The 22,743-nt window shown below is 52.9% G+C and overlaps 2 long non-coding RNA genes and 5 other non-coding genes across 7 annotated transcripts; 4 read left to right on the top strand and 3 right to left on the bottom strand.

Annotated features, from left to right (window-relative positions):
• Positions 1-598: 598 nt before the first annotated feature.
• Positions 599-4,095, bottom strand: LOC137212652 (uncharacterized). Its single transcript, XR_010937566.1, has 3 exons — positions 3,826-4,095; positions 3,287-3,441; positions 599-1,792 (listed from the first exon to the last, which is right to left on the bottom strand). It is a non-coding gene; the product is annotated as an uncharacterized lncRNA (long non-coding RNA).
• A 302-nt stretch (positions 4,096-4,397) lies between these two features.
• On the top strand, positions 4,398-4,588 carry LOC137213682 (U2 spliceosomal RNA). Its single transcript, XR_010938310.1, has one exon. It is a non-coding gene; the product is annotated as a U2 spliceosomal RNA (small nuclear RNA).
• Positions 4,589-8,428: 3,840 nt separating this feature from the next.
• LOC137213680 (U2 spliceosomal RNA) lies at positions 8,429-8,619 on the top strand. The gene has a single exon (XR_010938308.1). It is a non-coding gene; the product is annotated as a U2 spliceosomal RNA (small nuclear RNA).
• Positions 8,620-11,116: 2,497 nt separating this feature from the next.
• LOC137212659 (uncharacterized) lies at positions 11,117-15,110 on the bottom strand. Its single transcript, XR_010937574.1, has 2 exons — positions 14,434-15,110; positions 11,117-13,375 (listed from the first exon to the last, which is right to left on the bottom strand). It is a non-coding gene; the product is annotated as an uncharacterized lncRNA (long non-coding RNA).
• Positions 12,653-12,843, top strand: LOC137213678 (U2 spliceosomal RNA). The gene has a single exon (XR_010938306.1). It is a non-coding gene; the product is annotated as a U2 spliceosomal RNA (small nuclear RNA).
• LOC137213676 (U2 spliceosomal RNA) lies at positions 14,696-14,886 on the bottom strand. The gene has a single exon (XR_010938304.1). It is a non-coding gene; the product is annotated as a U2 spliceosomal RNA (small nuclear RNA).
• A 5,756-nt stretch (positions 15,111-20,866) lies between the features above and the next one.
• LOC137213675 (U2 spliceosomal RNA) lies at positions 20,867-21,057 on the top strand. The gene has a single exon (XR_010938303.1). It is a non-coding gene; the product is annotated as a U2 spliceosomal RNA (small nuclear RNA).
• Positions 21,058-22,743: the final 1,686 nt, after the last annotated feature.

The raw sequence follows: 22,743 nt of genomic DNA, 5'->3' as shown, positions 1-22,743 counted from the left end.
CAGGGCTCAGATGTGGAGACGCTCAGGGTAGGGGAGGTGGGCTGGGCTGAATCTGGGGAACTGTTTCCAACCCTCTGAGCCAGTCCTCCCGCGAGAGGAGGGATTTTCAGGGCAAATCTGCCAAGGCTGCGCCCTCCCGATTCTCATCTCCCTTTCCGAGCCCCTCTCGTGCCTTCCCCCTGTGCAAGCTGCCTCTCCCAACCCCACCTCTGACCTCAGAACTCCTTCCAGCTCTCGATTCTACTCCGTAGCCCACTCCGCCCCCTGTCGATTTGGATTTTAACTCATATCAGCCCTCGGGGAACTTCCCGTGCTGTTAACTGATTGTAGCCACTCGCACATTGCATTTTTAATAGAGCTGGTTATTATAGAGACCCAGAATCCTTTGCTGTGGAGAGAACAGGGTACAGTTAGAAGCGTGGGCCAGGTAAATCTTATGAAATACCGGCTGCGTTATTTAACAGGCGTGCGAATGCGATCTAGCGGCTCCCCCAGCTCTGATCAGCCTCCTCCATGAGGAGGTATCCTCCTCCTCATGATACCTCCATCCTGGAGGTGTTGTGATGCTGGGAGGAAATAATCCACGTCACACATCGGGTTCAAGAAACAGAGGCTTTTATTGTTATAGTAGTTCACGAATTTAAGATGCCATCTTTTGTGAGAGGTACCGTTCTTTTACCTAGCCCTGAAGAAAGACAGGACGAAAGAAACAAAGAAAGACGTGCTGCGATGTTAAACGGCGAGAGTGCTTTCTCCTGGCGTCGAATGTAAGACGCATGCTGGCTCCTGAGACGTAAAGCTGTGAAAACGATGGGCATCTTGGAATGGACAAAATCAGGCATCACTGTGGAGTGTGACGCCTTCTGTTGGGGGCTGTTGAAAGGCCAAAAAGAAAATGTGGAGATTTGCTGGCCTCCGTGATGGCAGCCAAGTTGCGAAAAGCCCAGTTCTTGGTTGAGTCTAACTAGTTTGATGGATCCAGTCTAGCCGGGCAGGAAACTTGCTCTCCAGCACACAGACTCTTACGTTGTAGCGCCAGGACCCCGAGCACATTCGGGGCGGGGGCAGGGGGGTGAGGAGCAGAAGGTCTGCTGGTCCACGCGCACCCCCTGATCACGTGGCTGGGAAAAACCATCTCCCTTTCCGACTGTGAAGTCAGACAGACCGATCCAGTTCTGTTGCTAGTCATAAAAGTGAAAGCTTTTGTTCTGTGACTGGGAAAAGGGAGAAGGCGGGAGAAAGGAGAATTGAGGGCGAGAGGGCGGGGTCAGAGAGAAGGGAGAGGAGGTCAGAGAAAACAAAATGGTACCTCCCTCCCTGTCTCTTCAACTAGGGCAAGCTGACAAGTGATGAAAAGAAACCTGAGGGAGCTGTCCAAGGGGTCAGGGTAAAACTTGAGGGGAAGGCAGCGCTGCTGCAGGGCCAGGAAAAACAGATACAGTGAGGCCTGGACTTGGAGAGGCTGTCCTCCCCAGCTGGCAGGGCACCCAGCAGGCTTCTGATGCCCAGGGATGGAACACTTAGAAGCGCTTGGAGTTGGCAGCCTCGGCACGGGCAGACCTTATCTGAGCGTGCAAGGCTTCCTCGGCAGCAAAGAGCAGTGGATGTGGTTGAGTGGCAGCCAGAGGAGAGGAATGGAAGAACACGGCAGATGCCCCTTGCTGACCACAGGGACGAGGTCACGTTCACCTGTGTGATCCCAGGACCCACACGGTGACAGGCACAGAGTTAGGTGTGATACCAGAGAATCAGTTGAATCAAGACTCTTAAAAACAGGATATCAGAAGATTTTCTAAAAAAAAAAAAAAGAGAAGTCATATATGTGTGTGTGTGTGTGTGTGTGTGTGTGTGTGTGTATACACTCACTTTTTAATATGATAAAGTTGGCATCTGAAACTGATGAGAAGATGGACTATTTCATATATGATATTGGGACAACTGGGTAGCCATCCAGACAAAATAAAATCAGATCTATACCTGAACTCAAATACTAGGACAAATGTGAAGTAGGTCAGAGATGGAAACGCAAAAAGATCAACAGTTCAAAAGACGGTGGGCAGGGGATAGGAACGCGCAGTTCACAGAAAATAATAATGGATCTCAAGCGCATGAAAAGCTGTGCAACCTTGCTCATAGTAAGAGATAACATTGGATAGTATGCAAAAGTTTGATAACATGGTGGTTGGGCAAGGCTGTGGGAAACGCACTGGTTGAGAAGGCTATCTGTGCTCTTCCAGTCTCTGTCTCTGGCTTATCATTTCCAACTCCCTGGCAGCAATGATAACTGGGTCCATAGTGAGATTGTAGGACGCTTGGACAAAGGAAGGCTCACCAGCCAGCCACGTCCTGGTGTTGCCTGAACTTTTATAGGCACTTTCGTCTGTACACATGGACGTGAGCTGGCTGAGGGGCACTGACTCACGTTAACCGAACTCACAAGAAGCTGGTGCGTGAATTAGAATGCTAAGTCGTTAATTGACAAAGGGAGATACGGCTTTGCAATGACAGAACATGCATGTCTGCAATCCAAGGTACCTCATTCTAAAGATCAAAATACCTAGGAAGCTAAACTGGTGAGCACAAGATGACCTGATAAACATGGAAGCAAGCAGAAATGTAGTGGAACACAGTGAGGGTCGTAATAATTACCGCGAGCCAGGAGGCCTGCTAATCTCTTTCTGTACGGACAAATCGCATTATTTAATATTTACACATTCATGTGTTCAACCAGATTCATGTGTTCACGTGTCTAGTATGTGTCAGGCCGTATTCTAAACACTGAGGAGATAAAGTTCCCTGCTCTGGAGCTTACTTACATGCTATTAGGCTAGAAGGCAATAAACAAATAAATGTGTAAGATGTCAGGTGACATGTGCTATGGAGTAAAATAAAACCAGGAGAATGAGGGAAGATTAAGCACAGGACTATATGTTAATATTCTCATTTTTCTAGATGAAGAGGGTAAGCTACAGAGAAGTGAGTTGCGATATTTTCCCTTACATTTGGTACTTACAGGAATACCATATTCCAGGCGTGTCTCGTAATTCTTAAGATCGTGTCTAATAATTTCTCATTTCCTTATCTCCAATTTACAGATAACGGGGCTACATCGAAGACAGACGGTTAAGCGGGGAGGCCAAGTCACGCACCAGGTCACGTGATTATTAACAGGTGGAGCGGGATTAGAGACTAGGTGTTCCGAGTCTCTGCTCTTAACCGCTGCACCAGACAGCTTGTTCCTGTCTCTCTTCAGACAGACCTGTGTGTCAGGCTCAGCAACACTTACTCTCATAGTGGGCGGGACACACAAGAACCACTTCTCTTTCTTTTCGTGCCCTTTTCTAGGTCCCGTGCTCTTCATAGATGGATCCGACCTCTTCCGCTAAGTAGCTGTGTAGTCTTGGGCAAAGTTGCTCACCCTCTCTGTGTCAACCGCTCCGTCTGTAGGTAAACTTTGAAAGTCTGATATAAGGAAAGCACTTAGCGCAAAGCCCGGCCCAAGCAATAAATGTTTCCTCTTGTGTTGTTACAGGCAACACAGCTGCTCAGTTGTTTCAGTGTCACAGCCATGACGCCTTCACTGGAACCTCGTTGGACACTAGGGCCCACATTCTAGACTACCAAACCAAGGTCGCCTCACTAGCTCCCTTTATACCCCCTCAACCCCACACGGTAGGCACTAAGGTTTCCACTTCTCAGCTGGGGAGTTAAGGCTCTGGAGGTGAAGGAGTTTGCCCTAGTGGCCTGCAGCCGCGGCAGGGCGGGGGTCCTGACAACCAGGGCAGCAGTGCTCGCAGGGAGCGATCTCGGGTCCCCAGTTCTCACCGCAGCCCCTGCCAGGCGACACCGGACAGGCACTCCTGGACTCCCAGCCTTCGACTGGGTCTTCGGCCTGGACAGAGCCAGCCCGTGGGACCCTGTCGTCTTCACAGTGAAGACCAGATGACGTTTTTCGTACTCGGACCAGTCTGCTGCGAATCAATTGCGCAGACGCCCTCCTCTATTCTCCCACCCCCAATTCCCCCGAATTCTGTCTACGCGAGAGCTGGTGCCAACGAAGAGGTCCGCCCCGGCCCAGCCTCCGCTCATGCGCGCAGAGGCGGTGCCGAGGACTGGGCGGATCAACCCGCGCGGCTACACCTACCCGCGCGGAGAGGGCGGGGCATGCAAATTTAAAATGGCGCTCCAGCCCGAGGACGGCGAAGCTACCGCAGGTACCGAATTCCTCTTCTACGGTGTAGAGAATAAAAAATCTTCCCGAGGGTGTGGTGTGGTGCCACCCACAGTACTGTCACCGAAGCAAAGAAAGTGAGACCTCGAGTGAGCAGTGACAGGGGTCACACTGAGTCATATATGGATGCGAGGAGGACGGAGACAGCGATGGCAGGTCGCTGGGTATCGCTTCTCGGCCTTTTGGCTAAGATCAAGTGTAGTATCTGTTCTTATCAGTTTAATATCTGATACGTTCTCTACCCGAGAACACCATATTAAACGGATTTTTGGACTCCGGAGTCGGGGTGGGAGCTTGCTCCGCCCGCTCCACGCATCGACCTGGTATTGCAGTATTTCCAGGACTGGTGCACCCTTCCCGGGGAAATAATTGAGGTTTAAAAAGTAGGAGCTGTGGTTTATGTTTTTTTTTATCGCCCAGTTACAGGGTGTTTTTTTTTTTTTTTTTTACGTTTGCAAGGGGTAACACTGCTCTTCTGTGGAAGTTCTTTTTGTGTCTGCTATTCATCTTGCGGACCTAAGTGGTTAGGTTATGGGTGTTTGCGAAGCGTGACTAGTGGGAGGGAAGAGAAGGGTACTTTTTGCGGAACCTTGTCCCCAACTTTCTACGGGGCAGCGTGAGGAGATGAGAGTTCGTGTTCGGGTTTGAAAAAAGAGCCCACCGCGCGGAAGTTGCGGGACCTACTTCTGGTGTGAGTCTTGTGCGGTTTGAACGAAAGTTCACCATGCGCGAGGAAGAATAAAGAGTGGTCTCCGTCCGGGTTTAAATACCTACCTCATAGTGTTACCAGGAGAATTAAGTAAGATGGAGTGTGTGAAGTACTCAGCCAAGGGACTGGCATACAGTGAGTCCTCTGTGGCTCGTAGCGGTTAGTTTGGCCCGGGAAGCTAGTTTAATCTTCCTCGGGAAACGTACAAAGTAACACATCAACTTTGACCACCAAAACTCACATTGTTTTCCAGTGTGTGTGACTTAAGAAATCAGTGCTTGTCAATCTTCTCAATCTAAGGTGCACGGGGGTCGCCTGTGGACCTTACAGGAATGCAGGTTCTGGTTCAGTAGGGGTCACGGCCTGAGTTGTGCCCCCGAAGTTCGTATCTGTAAGCTCTATCCGGAGGGGAGGCCTCTGGGGCCGGTGAGGTTTGGAAGAGGTGATGGGGGATGGGGTCCTCTTGTTGGGATTAGCTCCCCAATGAGAGGAGGCACGGGAGAGCTTATCCTTTCCCTCTCTCTAACACGTGAGGAGAGGGAGGGGAGTCCACCACGTGCAAGCCAAGCCAAGACTATCCCCAGAACCCTGCCACGCTGGCGCCCCGATCGGGGACTTCCAGTCTCCGGAACTGTGACAAAATCCATTTACGTTCTTGAAGCCACCGGCCTGTGGCGTTGTATTTTGGCAGCCCTGGCAGCCGTCTCAAACTAAGACCGGAGGTGTGACTTGGTGCCTGCGTCCTGCATTTCTCACCGGCTCCAGGGCGATGCGGATGTTGCTGTTCACAGACTCGCGCTTTGAGCAGCAAGGGCCTAGAACAGATTACTAGGAAGTGACCCTAAACGCTGTATGTTTTCCCTGACGATGAGTACTTTCAATGTTCTCCTGTACATCTACAACAGCGATCTGTTATGGTAACTCCGAACCCCTAACAGCTCTGGCCTGTCAGAGGCACTCAGCAAGTCATTGCCAGAGAGAAGAATGGGTGAGCGAAGGGCTGTGCCTGACAGTTGGCTGCCGGGCCTCGGGGGAAGACCTCTGCCCTTGGAAGACCTTTGGAAGCCCCGGGGGTGAGTCAGGCTGCCTCTCTCCCCTCTGAGGTTTGGGGGTGATGACACTTCCTCAGGGTCCTGTAAAGGTAAAATGAGATGGTGACCAGGAACGTGCCGTAAGCAGTGCCTGGCTCACACACGGAGGCACTAACAAACCGTCGGTGAGTAGATCTGAGCCCCACGAAAGGTTTCTCGGCCTCTGGACTGGAACTCCTTGATGCAACGCTCATGTTGGCCTCCTGACCTGGAAGCTGACCAGACTGTCCCGGTCAGGGCAGCCAGCGGGCCCGGGCGGGAGGATAAGAATGGGGGTGGGGGTGGCGGGACCGGGTTTGATTCCTGGTCGGGGTTACGGGGAGCTGCGGCGCGGCCACAAAAATAGAACAAAAAACAAAAACAGATATCTGAAACACCACTTCAACACGTAATTAATGCGGAGCTATTTGACAGTTTTTAATACCAAGCCTTTGCGATCCCGTGTGTATTTCACACTTAACAGCACATATGTATTAGGAGGAACCACCTTCCTAGCGCTCCCTAGCTGCGAGTGGCTAGTGGCTGTGACAGCGCAGGTCAACAGAATGGGGATGAGAGTGGAGGGAAACGAGTGAGGCGCTTGCCTTGGCCAAAAAATTTCAGGGAGCACCAAAAACCCAGTAATCAAAATAAATCTCTCGATTATCTTAGGATCCAGGTAAGATGCACTGTATCAAAATATTCCTTATCTTGATTGCTGAAGAGCGTTTCGGGGCGGCACTCCCTTAAATGTTTCGCCCGCCCGCCCCGAAGACTAGTTTCTCACTGGCCTCACCTAGTCCTGGCCCCGGATAATAATACTGATACCCACCCCGCGGAGTTACGGGGAGAATCAAATGAGTTAATACACACGGAGCGCTCGGCAGAGGGGCGGGCACTGGGAAGGGCTCAGGCAGCACCCGCCATCAGGTTTTCCCTGCGGCAGGGTGAAACGGCCCCATTGGGTTTCAGTCCTGCATCAGTGATACCTTCTAAGAGCTCTTCTGAGATCCAGTGAAAGAAATAGAAACTCCCCAACTAAAGTGAAGCTCTGTTAGGAAGGGGGATGGAAAAGGTTTACGCTGCCTGGGCAGCCTGCGGCCTTTGCCACAGAGAAGCGTTGCCGCTGCGAAACTTCATCCCCACTTTGCCAGAGGCCTTAATTTATTTACGGGCCTTGATGCCCAGAGCGCCCCTGGCAGTCACTCTCCTCTCTGGTGTCCTGCCACCCCAGGCCAGATCTTCCCCTCTTCACCCCTGGATCGGGCCAGGACCCTCCTAAGCGCTTCTCCGATTCAGTCTGTTTTGCACACCTTCTGTTCACTCAGCAAACGTTTACTGTGCACCTCCTACAGGCCGGGCCCTGGCCTAGTGCTGGGACACAGAGGTTAAGGGCTTGCTGATGAGGGTCGCCGCCCTCAAGGATCTCAGATTTCAGTGGCGGAGATACAGGACCGCCCCCAACGAGTGGTGAATGGTGGACTCGAAGTCTGGGGTGGGATGAAACACAAAGGAGGGCCGCAATCATCCTGGGGTGGGGTGGGGTGGGGTGCGGTGCGGTGCGGTGCGGAAGAGCCCATGAGGAAGGCTTGCTGGGGCAGCTGAAGCCGAAGCGGAGCCCAGAGGCTCTGCGTAAGAATTAGACAGGTGAGGAGGAGGTGGAGGGAAAGGAGGTCTCAGGCAGAGGAAGCTTTCTGTAGGAAGCCCGGGATCTGGGTTCATTCGTAGAAGCACCGACCGACGCAGGCGCTTGAGTTGGAGAGAATCCCTCCAGCTGCTCAGCCCGGCCCTCTGCGTCCACACACCTCCTCCCTTCCCCACTGTGGGCCATCCGCCTTCCGCCTGGCAGGGAGATTACCCCACCGGCCCTGGGAAGCCCCCACTCTAGACCTTCCGCTCCCCGGACTCAGAATGAGCGCCCCATCCGACCCTACGAAGCGGAGGCCTATTTAACACATTGCAGTCTGGACGTTTCCAGCGAAAGTGTCTTGCGACCTCGTCTTCAGGAAAACTCTCAGCCAACGGCTCCTCCCACAGGCCCCTCTAGCCGCCCACCCCGAATCCCCTACGGTTCGGTCTTTTGTCTCCGCTCGCATTGATGCCAAAGAGGAGCTCCCCCGCAGCAGCCCAGAGGATAAGGTCAGCCCGCCGGAGCCACGCCCCCTTGGGCGGGCGGGGGCGGGGCATGCAAATGTAAAATGGCGCTCCAGCCCGAGAACGGCGAAGCTACAACAGATCCAGAATTCCTCTTCTACAATGTAGAGAATAAAAACTCTGCACGAGAGTGTGGTGTGGTGCCACCCACAGTACTGTCACCGAAGCAAAGGAAGTGAGACCTCGAGTGAGCAGTGACAGGGGTCACACTGAGTCCAATATGGATGCGAGGAGGACGCTGACAGGGATGGCAGGCTGTTGGGTATCGCTTCTCGGCCTTTTGGCTAAGATCAAGTGTAGTATCTGTTCTTATCAGTTTAATATCTGATACGTTCTCTACCCGAGAACATCATATTAAACGGATTTTTGGATCCCGGAGTCGGGGTGGGAGCTTGCTCCGCCCGCTCCACGCATCGACCTGGTATTGCAGTATTTCCAGGACTGGTGCACTCCTCCCGGGGAGATAATTGAGGTTTAAAAAGTAAGAGCCGTGTGTCGTGTGTCGCTGTGCGCTCCTTTAGCGAAGCTTTTTGTGTTGGACTGGACCAGAGCTTTTTTTTCTCCTCTCGATAGTGTTTTTAAAATCTTTTGCGTCTGTTTTTCTTGTACATTTGTTTGTATGGATAGGTTGTATGTGCAGAAAAAGGAGCAAGTTCAGTTGGGTAGAGGAAAGAACCGCTGTGACTGAGAGAGCTCTCTCACAGTTTCCCATTCTTCAGCGTTGGGAGGGTCTTCGTACTGGTTGGCGGAAAGACCCACGACCACAAGGTGACTGCCCTGTGTGCTTTGGCTGTTTTCGCATTCACCTTGCCGTCTCTCTCTTTCTGTTAGGTAACTGAACGTCCCTTTCTCCATTTTTCTCTCATTTTCCCCCAATTTTAACCCGTGTTCTTGCGCTAAGAATTTCTTCTCTTTTCTGCCTTCTCTCGAAGTGCAGCTTTGTGCTTTTGCTCAAACGTGGCGTCCTCTGGAGGACATAGTTTCTGCCCCACAGTCTTCTCAGGGGGCCTCTCTCCCACATTCCTCCGTCTGTGGAAACTAGGAAAGGAGCGGAGAGGGTATCCAAGCTTCGTCTTGAGGCTCCCAGACCGTTTCCACGTCACCCTCAAAGCAGAAAGAAAACAGTAGCTTGAGTCTTCTGTTCTTCCGTCTCTACTTCCCCCGACTTCTTTTGGTGCCTCCAGCATTACTTCTGTCTTAGTGTTTCCTGATGTCGATATCCACAGGCAGGGCTTCCCTGGTGGCGCAGTGGTTGAGAGTCCGCCTGCCGATGCGGGGGACACGGGTTCGTGCCCCGGTCCGGGAAGATCCCACATGCCGTGGAGCGGCTGGGCCCGTGAGCCATGGCCGCTGAGCCTGCGCATCCGGAGCTCCTGGGCCACCACAGTGAGAGGCCCGCGTACCGCGGGGGAGGAAAAAAAAAAAAAATCTACAGGCAGAAAAGGACCGAGCGCGAGGGCAGCTCCCGCTGAGAGCCACGAGGATCCACCCGGAATGGAGGTTTAAATGATGGGCTTTCCGGGCTTCTCTGGTGGCCCAGTGGTTAACAATCCGCCTGCCAGTGCAGGGGACACGGGTTCGAGCCCTGGTCCAGGAAGATCCCACAGGCCGCGGAGCAACTAAGCCCGTGTGCCACAACTACTGAGCCTGCGTGCTGCAGCTACTGCAGCCCGCACGCCTAGAGCCCGCAACAAGAGAAGCCACCGCAATGAGAAGCCCGCGCACCGCAACGAACAGTAACCCCCGCTCGCCGCAACGAGAGCAAGGCCCCGAGCAGCAACGACGATCCAACGCAGCCAAAAATAAATAAATTTAGATTAAAAAAAAAAAAAAGTGATGGGCTTTTCACTTAGGTGCGTGTGTTGGTTGTACTGTATACAGCTGACTGACAAGGAGGGGTCAGTGCCACTGAAAGGAGTTTTATTACTTACAGTTCCCAAGAGAAGAGGGCACGCCACACCCTGCAGCGAGCCACATAGGGACTCGGCCTGGCCTGCTCGGTTGGGAGGCAGGAGCGGAGAGTATATGGCCTTTATCGTCCTGGGGAGGGGAGGGGAGGGGAGGGGAGGGTGGGGAGAATGGGCAGAGGCATCAAGGTAGGCCAGTTTGAGCAAGGTTCGGATTGGACCATTAGAATAGCATTCGGTGAGCTTTGGGCTACAGGGCTGTTCTCTAGTTGTGAGGTACCGGGCCCTGGGGTGAGAGAGGGCAGGGGAAATACTAGCTGGAGTGTGAGAGTAACTAGAGGAGGCAGTTGCAGATACGGGTGTTGGAAGATTGCTTTGCACGTGAACAGCAGGCTCCCAAAGCAAGTAGGTTGCACTTCTAGGAATTAGTTAGTCCTGCGAGGGGCAGTCTCTTCCAGGCCAGCAGGCCCTCAAGACGTCAAAGCATCGTAAATTATAGAAAAACTTAAAACATGATTAATCCAGTGGATGATCATTTTACTTGAACTTTCCAGTCTCGGGATTACCTAGGGGTAGAGGGTGGAAAGGCAAAGAGGGCGCTAGGAGAAGCATTCGACATACACCTCTCCTACCAAGGCATCCCCCCCGCAGCACGAGATCAGATTCCAATGAACAGTATGCATTGGGGTTTATTCATTCAAGAAATATGGATTGAGGGACTTCCCTGGTGGCGCCGTGGTTAAGAATCCGCCTGCCGATGCAGGGGACACGGGTTCGAGCCCTGGTCCGGGAAGATCCCACATGCCGCGGAGCAACTAGGCCCGAGTGCCGCAACTACTGAAGCCCGCGCGCCTACACAACAAGAGAAGCCACCGCAATGAGAAGTCCGCGCGCGGCAACGAAGAGTAGCCCCCGCTCGCCGCAACTAGAGAAAGCCCGCACGCAGCAACGAAGACCGAACACAGCCAACAATAAATAAATAAATAGATAGATAGATAGATAGATATTTAAAAAGAAGAAGAACAAGAACAAGAAGACCTAGAGGAAGATTTAGGAAATTATTTTATAAATCCTTTCGACTCAAAATCTGAATATTTTTAAAATTGATAAATATGATGATATAAAAAGAACTTTCCATGAAACCTTTAAGCAATGGAATCATCGCCTTAAGTAAAGCCAAAGCCAGATCTCCAACAGGAGAAAATGTTCACCGCTTCCATTACAGACAAAGCGCCAGTCCCCTGAATGTGTAAATTGCAGATCCACGCCCTTAGGATAAAGCCCAACCGAGAATCCAGGAGGAAAAGGGCCGAAGACCCCCAACAAGGAGTTAGTTCACGGAGAGAAAATAAAGGCGTCTCTGCAACAGGAGAGGACGCTCAACCTTATTTACCCAAGATTAGAAAACTGCAAATCCAAACTACGCCGAGGTACCATTTTCACCTGTGAGATCGACCCCTCCCCCCTTTCCCCACCCCGCACCAAAAAAGCATTCGCAGGTTTGATGCCACGTGGGGTTGTTGGCGAGGCTGGGGCAAGAGGCGGTGCCGGGGAACGCCTGCCGTGCTCTTCCGGTCACCGTCCGTGATCTCCCGAGCTTCAAGGCTCCGTTTCAGTGAAGATGGCTGGGACCGCGACGGCCCTGCACCACCGTGAGGGCACAAGGGCACGCGACCGGCCTCCGCAGAGCGCCGTGCACGGGGGCCGGGCGCGATTCGCAGGCCCTTCAGTCCGTGCACGTCGATTTGAGCAAACTCCGCGGAAGTGAATCACGCTGCGAAAACGGAGATGCTAAGTTACTGATTTGCGACGGGCACTGTTGCATTCCAACGACTGTCACCCAGGGCATCCCTTCTCAGGACGACCCGTCCCCCCAGGGGACCCGAACCGTCGGGCAGAAGCCGGGCGGGAGAACACCGACGCGAGCAGACCGGCCCCGAGCAAGGAGGGGCGAGGGGGTGTGGTGGTGGTGGTGTGGTGGTGGTGGTGGTGGTGGCGGTGGCGGCTGAAGAGCCGCCTTTAATCATGGCGTGTGTCGGGCACTGGCTAAGCGTGGAGGAGGCACTCTTACTCATTGAACGGTTGTTGAATGTGCCGTGCGTGTGGGGGGGGAAGAGCGGTGGACAAAAGGCAAGTTCTTGATTGCTGGGGCTCGAACCGTGACAGCTGCTACCGTGTCAGCGCTCCCCTCGCATTCTCCGGCTGCCGCCCCTGTCTCTGGTCTGCGGCGGGACGTGCACCGGCCAGGAGGCCAGGAGGCGGGCTCCGGGTCTGGCCTGGGCTCCGGGTGCGAGGAGCCGGTCCGGAGGGTGGAGTCCGCCCGCGGCAGCCGCGCGTCCCCGGGCGACAGAAGGCGGAGCATGCAGATTAGAAACGGCTGTTCGGCGCGGGAAGGACGGGACAATCAAGTACACAGACTTTCTCCTCACAAAGGTAGAGAACAGAAAGTCTGCACAGGAGTCTAGTGCTAGCACTGTGGACGAGGCAAAAGGAGGCAGACGAGGCGTGAGGATGAGGGCGCTCACCGTGGCTTGAATAGGGATGAAGGGAAGAGGGCAACGGCCAGAGGCGGAGAGGTGGTATCGCTTCTCGGCCTTTTGGCTAAGATCAAGTGTAGTATCTGTTCTTATCAGTTTAATATCTGATACGTCCTCTATCCGAGGACAATATATTAAATGGATTTTTGGAGCTAGGAGTCGGAATAGGAGCTTGCTCCGTCCGCTCCACGCATCGACCTGGTATTGCAGTATCTCCGGGAACGGTGCACCTCCCCTCACGGGGACTAAACCACTGGTTGAAAAAAGAAGATGCCGTTTTCTGGATTACCGTAGCGCGTGTGTTGTCCGTTCCCGTGCAGTGGCGGGGGAGGCTGTGTGAGCTTTGGTTTGTGACACCAGCTGGGTTCCTGCAATTCTTCGAAGGCCCGCTTCCACCCGCCCTCCACCGTGTTTCTTAAGCTGGCGGTTCCGACTTGTTATGCGGGGCGGGGCGCAAGTCCTGTGATCCAGTCTTTGTGTTTCACGTGTAAAGGGCTCCTTCTGTCGCCTGCTCTGCGCCGGAGAGGGGAAAACTCCTGGCCCTGGATCGTGACTGGTTTTTCAAGTGGAGGCGCGGAGCACTAACGTCGCCCCCGCACCGCGGAAGAGAGAGGAGGCAGAGAGAAACTTCAGGGGTGTAGGATCTTCTCCTACCCTGGCCCAGTTGCCCACCGTGCGGTAGGCTCTGCCGCCCTACGCCAGATGGAGGCAAGTACGCGTTCCTCGTATGTGACCGCAACGTCGGTGTTCGGGCCTAGAAACAGGCGCTGTGTGGAGAGGCAGTACTTTTAATACCTTCGTTTTGGGAAGACCCACCTCCTCATGTGAAATGGGTCGTTTAATCCCACCGGTGCAGACGGGGGCCAGGTACATCAAAAACCGCTTTTACAGGGGTCACGGAAAACAAAAAGGTGACTGGAAGCGCGAGAAAAACAGCCCCGAACCCCCTTTCCTCCTCCTTAAGTGCCTTGTTTTTTTCCTTCCCCTCTGCGGGGGAAACCGCTCTCTAACACCCCAGAGCTGTGCCATTGTTGCGGAGCGCGCGCGCCTTTCCGGCTCGCCCAGCACCGCGGTAGGCACCGGTCTCGTTCCAACTGCAGCTCCAAAGGGGCGCCCTGGGGCCTAAATTAGAGCTCCCCTGCTACAGCCGGTGGTGGTCCCCCGTCCTTCCAACCCACCCCTCCCCGCGCCGGACCACGTGCGTCTGAGCCCCACTCCGTCGCCCCGGGGGGGGGGGGGGGGAAGCTGAGGCTTCCATCGACAGGTTGGATCCACCCCTGGCCGTCCTCCGTTCCTGTCTCCGATCCGCAGTGTCGTAGGTCCCCGTACTACATGTACTAGCGCAAGGGATACAAGAGAACCGCTCCATGGATCTCCATCGAAGGCTGGCCACGTGGGCCAGGTCTTCGGTTTGTACACCCCGGTAGCGGGCGCTCTTCCCTCTCACGCGGCACGCGGCGAGACTCTTACCCGGCCCTGTGTCAGCAGAGTAAGTGCGACGCCCTTGCACTACTCGTACGCACGACGGTGGCCAATCAGAGCCTGGCTCCGCGGTGTGGTGGGCACACCAGTGGCAGGACGAGGCCCCGGCCGCAGCTCCGAAAAGCGCAGGCTGCTGGGTCTACAGGCCCACTCACCGTGCGGAGGAAAACGCTCGCTCTGCGGCACGCCGCCTCACCCAGCGAGGCTGGGGCGGCACAGGCCCCAGCCTGCCGCGTAACAACCAGCAGCGAAGCTGAAATGAAGCGGGGCGGAACCGCTTCTCCCGACGTCTCCACCCCCAACGCAGACCTGCTTGATGCTTGCGGAGCAACCGCTTGCTTACCGTGTTAAAATCTTTGTGGTTCCGGACGGCCGCTAGGCAAATACTGACGGTAACCGTCCGCACGCCACGAAAAGATGCGTAGGAGCGGGCAAAGTAGCAAAACCCAGCAACCAACCACCCGTGACAACAAAAAAAACATGCGGAAACGCGAACGCAGTGACCAACACGTGGACGCTGGACATACACGTCACAGTAGCGCGAAGCGCCAGCTACGCATCAGCCCCGTCTTTCTTCTTTTTCCATAACTTAGTTTCTCCCCAGAGGGAGGTGCACCGTTCCTGGAAGTACTGCAATACCAGGTCGATGCGTGGAGTGGACGGAGCAAGCTCCTATTCCAACTCCCTGCTCCAAAAATCCATTTAATATATTGTCCTCGGATAGAGGACGTATCAGATATTAAACTGATAAGAACAGATACTACACTTGATCTTAGCCAAAAGGCCGAGAAGCGATACCGTTGCCACCGCCTTCGCCAGCACACCCCTCTTCTCCCTCGCCTTTCAGCTCACGGTGAGGAAACTCATCCTCAAACGAAAGCCCGCCCTCTTCCCTAGACTTCACGGCGTCCTATTGCCACAACTTGTAACACATACCTAGTTTGTCAGATCCTTTAAACTTATTGGGGGCTTTTAGGCTTTCTATTCTCCCATGCCTCCCCCGGACAAACTGCCAAGCAATTTGCATGCCCCGCCCACAAGCGCGCACGTTTCCTGCTCCCCGTGTGCGCCCTCTCGCGGTGGAACCGAAACAAGCGAGTACCCGGAAAGTTCTTTCCGCCTGCTTTGCCGGGAAACGCCCAGAGCGAGAGAGACGCACAGAGTTCTACCAGGTTTTGCTTTCCAGCATTTCTTTTGCTTCTCATTTTTTTCCCCCAAACATACAGCTACCTTGAAAGAGTCTTACAAGTGGACACCCACCCACCACCTAACGTCGTCTTACTGTTGTACGGACGCATACGCACATGCGTTGGCTATGTTTAAGTTCTAAGGTCAATTTTTAATAACGTCGTTTCCCACAGTCCTTTATTTTCCCTTCTATCAGTTATTCACAAAAAGACTTAAATATAAGGAAAAACAAGACGAAACAAAGCAGGTCCTTCTTGTGTCAGGGCCTACTGGGTCCCGGAGAGCAAATGTGCCTATTTTTCCCTGGATACTGAGAGATAAGGGGAGCCCCATCAGCCTGGCTGTGTTTTTTGCCACCTACGGTCAGTTCAGTGTCACAGGTGCAGCCCAGAGTGGTTAGGAGGTGGAGGTTGGCCGCGTGAGTCTCACAGCGCGGGCACGGGGCGAGGCAGCCGAGGGGGGGTGGGGGAATCTTCGTGCGGGGGAAGTTGTCTGGATGAGGGGTGGGGGTGAAGGGACGCTGAAAGGTGTGCCGACAAAACAATGAATCAATAGTCAATCTAAGAAGGAAACGGGAAATTTTCTTCGAGCCCACCTGAGGGTTATAACCGGGGAGACGGTCTTTCCGAAAGCTCTGAGGACCGTTGCGAAGAGGTAATGTACTTTTCTCCCCCGCCCCACCCCCGGGCCGCGTGGCTTGCGGGATTGTGGGATTTGGGATCTTAGTTCCCCCACCAGGGATTGAACCCGGGCCCTCCGCGGTGAGAGCGTCGAGTCTTACCCACTGGACCGCCAGGGAAGTCCCACGTGATACTTTCTGTTTTTAATTGAAGTATAGTTGATTTACAATGTTTCAGGTGTACAGCAAATTGATTCAGATATATTTATTTGCTTTTTATTATATATTCTTCAGATATATAATATATATTCCTTTTCAGATATACATACACGCTGCATATATTATATAGTATCATATAGTCTTTTCAGATTCTTTTCCATTATAGGTTACTACAAGATATTGAATATAGTTCCCTGTGTTATACGGGAGGTCCTTGTTGTTTCACTCTTTTATGTATAGCAGTGTGTATCTCTTAATACCGAATTCCAAATTTATCCCTCTCCTCCTCACTTTCCCCTTTGGTAACCATAAGTATATGTGATTTTAGGGAAGGGGTAAGTGCAATCAAGCACACATCTTGGTAAAAGGCTACAGCTACTCAGAAGGAACAGATACCTTAGGTAAGGGTTTTAGTGCTTTTCTAAGTCTGGGAAGCATGCAAGAAACTGGGTGCATAAAATTTTCTCTTGCAGATATCTAACTCTCTGAGGTCTGGTTCTGTCAGTTTCCTCCTCATCCTGATCTCCACCCTGAATCCCTTTCGGGGTGGATGGGAGGTAGGTCAGCAACTATAGAGACGAATGACTTGATCCTTGTAGAACTGGATGGTGGGTAATTCTTTATTTTACAGTTCCTTCCCTTTCGGTCTTAATTTCCACCAGGGCCAAGGGGGCATTTCGTAACCAAGCTGTGCCACTCGCTAAGAATGCTCGTTCCCAGGTCAGGTGAGGGTTTCGTTGATAGGCCACTCAATGTGCTATTGGTGGACTAGGCCCTGTTAACAATAACCAAAAGCCTCTGGACTGCCTGTCTTACTAGCCTGTTATGGTCCAGGAAACAGTGCCCTCTTGTTGCTCCTTCCCTCATCTAGAGGTACACTATCGCATTCATTGCTCTTATAGAACTGGGTATTCGATCTATCATTGCAAGTCCCCAAGTCATCGTTATTTCTGATCTCAGATGGCCGCCAGGGAAGTCCCAAAACAAGAAAAATTTAAACAAAGCTTTTTTCCTCTGTTCATTTGTGACTCCTCCCTCCCCTCTAGTGTGCATTGCGCACCTATGTTATGCACGAACAGACCTCCCTGAGAGCAGAAATACCTCCTGGACCATAAAGATCCATATTTTTTTTGTCGTTCTGGCACTAGCCAGATAACTCCTTAGAAGATAACATTCCTTCCTCTATCATTTCAGGGGTCAGGACTGTAAGGTCGGATCTTAACAAACGGCACCGCGAAACAGAGGAAAGCTACAAGTGAGCTTTATTAGGGAGCGCTCCCGGGCGAGGTTCACTGGTCCGAGAGAAAGGGGCCAGAGAAGTCGCGTCCAGTACTGGATGAGGGGGATTTTTATTGGGGTAAAAGCAGAAGGCGGCTTGCAAGGGGAGGGGGTGGTTTGCTATACAGGGTAATTCCTTATTTGGTGAGGATACAGCAAATTCCTTATTTGGTGAGGGCCAGGTGTTGGTTGGTCTGTTGGTGGGGCGTAAGCCCATTTTCCTTTCCCGTCAGCCCCATTGTTTTCTGGGCAGGAAGTTAGAGTCTCTTGTTGATTCCCATAACAGGTGAGATCGTTATGTACCGATGCCTCTCCTTCCTCATACTGGTCGATGTTTTCTCTTATCCCCCGGGCCTCCTTTCACCCGGGCCAACGGACCTTACAAGGATAACCCACCACTCACCTTGTATGTGCACACACCCTCGGTGAACTTTATGTAAAATGCCAATTAATCATTTCCCTCAAAGATAACAATTGCTGCAGGGACTTCCCTGGTGGTCCAGTGGTTAAGGATCCTGCTCCCAATGCAGGGGGCTGGGTTCAATTCCTGGTCAGGGAACTAGATCCCACATGCATGCCGCAACTAAGAAGTCCACATGCTGCAACAAAGATCCTGAGTGCTGCAACTAAGACCCAGTGCAGCCAAAATAAATAAATATTAAAAAAATTTTTCCTTGCCTTAAAATATGAATTTTATTTCATCAGGTGGCAGGTACCAAAGGGTAGCTGAGGGACGGAGAGGGGGAGGGAGAGGGGGGAGGGAGGGGGAGGGAAGGAGGAAGGTGATTGGAGAGTGTGATGCTAGAAGCAGAGGGGTTAAAGCACTTAGTAAAGACTAGATCTAGGGGGCTTCCCTTCCCTTCCCTTCCCTGGTGGCGCGGTGGTTAAGAATCTGCCTGCCAATGCAGGGGACATGGGTTCGAGCCCTGGTCCGGGAAGATCCCACATGCCGCGGAGCAACTAAGCCCGTGCGCCACAACTACTGAGCCTGCACTCTAGAGCCTGCCAGCCGCAACTACTGAGCCCATGTATCACAACTACTGAAGCCCACGTGCCTAGAGCCCGTGCTCCGCAACAAGTCACTGCAACTAGAGAAAGCCCCCACACAGCAACAAAGACCCAATGCAGCCTAAAATAAAATAAAATAATTTAAAAATTTAAGAAAAGACTAGATTTAGGGTTAGACCAGGCGAGTGAGTGAGGGGAGGGAGGAGTCACAAATGAACAGAGGAAAAAAGCTTTGTTTAAATTTTTCTTGTTTTGGGACTTCCCTGGCGGCCATCTGAGATCAGAAATAACGATGACTTGGGGACTTGCAATGATAGATCGAATACCCAGTTCTATAAGAGCAATGAATGCGATAGTGTACCTCTAGATGAGGGAAGGAGCAACAAGAGGGCACTGTTTCCTGGACCATAACAGGCTAGTAAGACAGGCAGTCCAGAGGCTTTTGGTTATTGTTAACAGGGCCTAGTCCACCAATAGCACATTGAGTGGCCTATCAACGAAACCCTCACCTGACCTGGGAACGAGCATTCTTAGCGAGTGGCACAGCTTGGTTACGAAATGCCCCCTTGGCCCTGGTGGAAATTAAGACCGAAAGGGAAGGAACTGTAAAATAAAGAATTACCCACCATCCAGTTCTACAAGGATCAAGTCATTCGTCTCTATAGTTGCTGACCTACCTCCCATCCACCCCGAAAGGGATTCAGGGTGGAGATCAGGATGAGGAGGAAACTGACAGAACCAGACCTCAGAGAGTTAGATATCTGCAAGAGAAAATTTTATGCACCCAGTTTCTTGCATGCTTCCCAGACTTAGAAAAGCACTAAAACCCTTACCTAAGGTATCTGTTCCTTCTGAGTAGCTGTAGCCTTTTACCAAGATGTGTGCTTGATTGCACTTACCCCTTCCCTAAAATCACATATACTTATGGTTACCAAAGGGGAAAGTGAGGAGGAGAGGGATAAATTTGGAATTCGGTATTAAGAGATACACACTGCTATACATAAAAGAGTGAAACAACAAGGACCTCCCGTATAACACAGGGAACTATATTCAATATCTTGTAGTAACCTATAATGGAAAAGAATCTGAAAAGACTATATGATACTATATAATATATGCAGCGTGTATGTATATCTGAAAAGGAATATATATTATATATCTGAAGAATATATAATAAAAAGCAAATAAATATATCTGAATCAATTTGCTGTACACCTGAAACATTGTAAATCAACTATACTTCAATTAAAAACAGAAAGTATCACGTGGGACTTCCCTGGCGGTCCAGTGGGTAAGACTCGACGCTCTCACCGCGGAGGGCCCGGGTTCAATCCCTGGTGGGGGAACTAAGATCCCAAATCCCACAATCCCGCAAGCCACGCGGCCCGGGGGTGGGGCGGGGGAGAAAAGTACATTACCTCTTCGCAACGGTCCTCAGAGCTTTCGGAAAGACCGTCTCCCCGGTTATAACCCTCAGGTGGGCTCGAAGAAAATTTCCCGTTTCCTTCTTAGATTGACTATTGATTCATTGTTTTGTCGGCACACCTTTCAGCGTCCCTTCACCCCCACCCCTCATCCAGACAACTTCCCCCGCACGAAGATTCCCCCACCCCCCCTCGGCTGCCTCGCCCCGTGCCCGCGCTGTGAGACTCACGCGGCCAACCTCCACCTCCTAACCACTCTGGGCTGCACCTGTGACACTGAACTGACCGTAGGTGGCAAAAAACACAGCCAGGCTGATGGGGCTCCCCTTATCTCTCAGTATCCAGGGAAAAATAGGCACATTTGCTCTCCGGGACCCAGTAGGCCCTGACACAAGAAGGACCTGCTTTGTTTCGTCTTGTTTTTCCTTATATTTAAGTCTTTTTGTGAATAACTGATAGAAGGGAAAATAAAGGACTGTGGGAAACGACGTTATTAAAAATTGACCTTAGAACTTAAACATAGCCAACGCATGTGCGTATGCGTCCGTACAACAGTAAGACGACGTTAGGTGGTGGGTGGGTGTCCACTTGTAAGACTCTTTCAAGGTAGCTGTATGTTTGGGGGAAAAAAATGAGAAGCAAAAGAAATGCTGGAAAGCAAAACCTGGTAGAACTCTGTGCGTCTCTCTCGCTCTGGGCGTTTCCCGGCAAAGCAGGCGGAAAGAACTTTCCGGGTACTCGCTTGTTTCGGTTCCACCGCGAGAGGGCGCACACGGGGAGCAGGAAACGTGCGCGCTTGTGGGCGGGGCATGCAAATTGCTTGGCAGTTTGTCCGGGGGAGGCATGGGAGAATAGAAAGCCTAAAAGCCCCCAATAAGTTTAAAGGATCTGACAAACTAGGTATGTGTTACAAGTTGTGGCAATAGGACGCCGTGAAGTCTAGGGAAGAGGGCGGGCTTTCGTTTGAGGATGAGTTTCCTCACCGTGAGCTGAAAGGCGAGGGAGAAGAGGGGTGTGCTGGCGAAGGCGGTGGCAACGGTATCGCTTCTCGGCCTTTTGGCTAAGATCAAGTGTAGTATCTGTTCTTATCAGTTTAATATCTGATACGTCCTCTATCCGAGGACAATATATTAAATGGATTTTTGGAGCAGGGAGTTGGAATAGGAGCTTGCTCCGTCCACTCCACGCATCGACCTGGTATTGCAGTACTTCCAGGAACGGTGCACCTCCCTCTGGGGAGAAACTAAGTTATGGAAAAAGAAGAAAGACGGGGCTGATGCGTAGCTGGCGCTTCGCGCTACTGTGACGTGTATGTCCAGCGTCCACGTGTTGGTCACTGCGTTCGCGTTTCCGCATGTTTTTTTTGTTGTCACGGGTGGTTGGTTGCTGGGTTTTGCTACTTTGCCCGCTCCTACGCATCTTTTCGTGGCGTGCGGACGGTTACCGTCAGTATTTGCCTAGCGGCCGTCCGGAACCACAAAGATTTTAACACGGTAAGCAAGCGGTTGCTCCGCAAGCATCAAGCAGGTCTGCGTTGGGGGTGGAGACGTCGGGAGAAGCGGTTCCGCCCCGCTTCATTTCAGCTTCGCTGCTGGTTGTTACGCGGCAGGCTGGGGCCTGTGCCGCCCCAGCCTCGCTGGGTGAGGCGGCGTGCCGCAGAGCGAGCGTTTTCCTCCGCACGGTGAGTGGGCCTGTAGACCCAGCAGCCTGCGCTTTTCGGAGCTGCGGCCGGGGCCTCGTCCTGCCACTGGTGTGCCCACCACACCGCGGAGCCAGGCTCTGATTGGCCACCGTCGTGCGTACGAGTAGTGCAAGGGCGTCGCACTTACTCTGCTGACACAGGGCCGGGTAAGAGTCTCGCCGCGTGCCGCGTGAGAGGGAAGAGCGCCCGCTACCGGGGTGTACAAACCGAAGACCTGGCCCACGTGGCCAGCCTTCGATGGAGATCCATGGAGCGGTTCTCTTGTATCCCTTGCGCTAGTACATGTAGTACGGGGACCTACGACACTGCGGATCGGAGACAGGAACGGAGGACGGCCAGGGGTGGATCCAACCTGTCGATGGAAGCCTCAGCTTCCCCCCCCCCCCCCCCGGGGCGACGGAGTGGGGCTCAGACGCACGTGGTCCGGCGCGGGGAGGGGTGGGTTGGAAGGACGGGGGACCACCACCGGCTGTAGCAGGGGAGCTCTAATTTAGGCCCCAGGGCGCCCCTTTGGAGCTGCAGTTGGAACGAGACCGGTGCCTACCGCGGTGCTGGGCGAGCCGGAAAGGCGCGCGCGCTCCGCAACAATGGCACAGCTCTGGGGTGTTAGAGAGCGGTTTCCCCCGCAGAGGGGAAGGAAAAAAACAAGGCACTTAAGGAGGAGGAAAGGGGGTTCGGGGCTGTTTTTCTCGCGCTTCCAGTCACCTTTTTGTTTTCCGTGACCCCTGTAAAAGCGGTTTTTGATGTACCTGGCCCCCGTCTGCACCGGTGGGATTAAACGACCCATTTCACATGAGGAGGTGGGTCTTCCCAAAACGAAGGTATTAAAAGTACTGCCTCTCCACACAGCGCCTGTTTCTAGGCCCGAACACCGACGTTGCGGTCACATACGAGGAACGCGTACTTGCCTCCATCTGGCGTAGGGCGGCAGAGCCTACCGCACGGTGGGCAACTGGGCCAGGGTAGGAGAAGATCCTACACCCCTGAAGTTTCTCTCTGCCTCCTCTCTCTTCCGCGGTGCGGGGGCGACGTTAGTGCTCCGCGCCTCCACTTGAAAAACCAGTCACGATCCAGGGCCAGGAGTTTTCCCCTCTCCGGCGCAGAGCAGGCGACAGAAGGAGCCCTTTACACGTGAAACACAAAGACTGGATCACAGGACTTGCGCCCCGCCCCGCATAACAAGTCGGAACCGCCAGCTTAAGAAACACGGTGGAG

The sequence above is a fragment of the Pseudorca crassidens genome, chromosome 19, assembly GCF_039906515.1.
Source record: "Pseudorca crassidens isolate mPseCra1 chromosome 19, mPseCra1.hap1, whole genome shotgun sequence".
NCBI lineage: Eukaryota > Metazoa > Chordata > Mammalia > Artiodactyla > Delphinidae > Pseudorca > Pseudorca crassidens.
The sequence above is the reverse complement of the archived record's forward strand: the minus strand, read 5'-3'. Positions and strand labels throughout refer to the sequence as shown.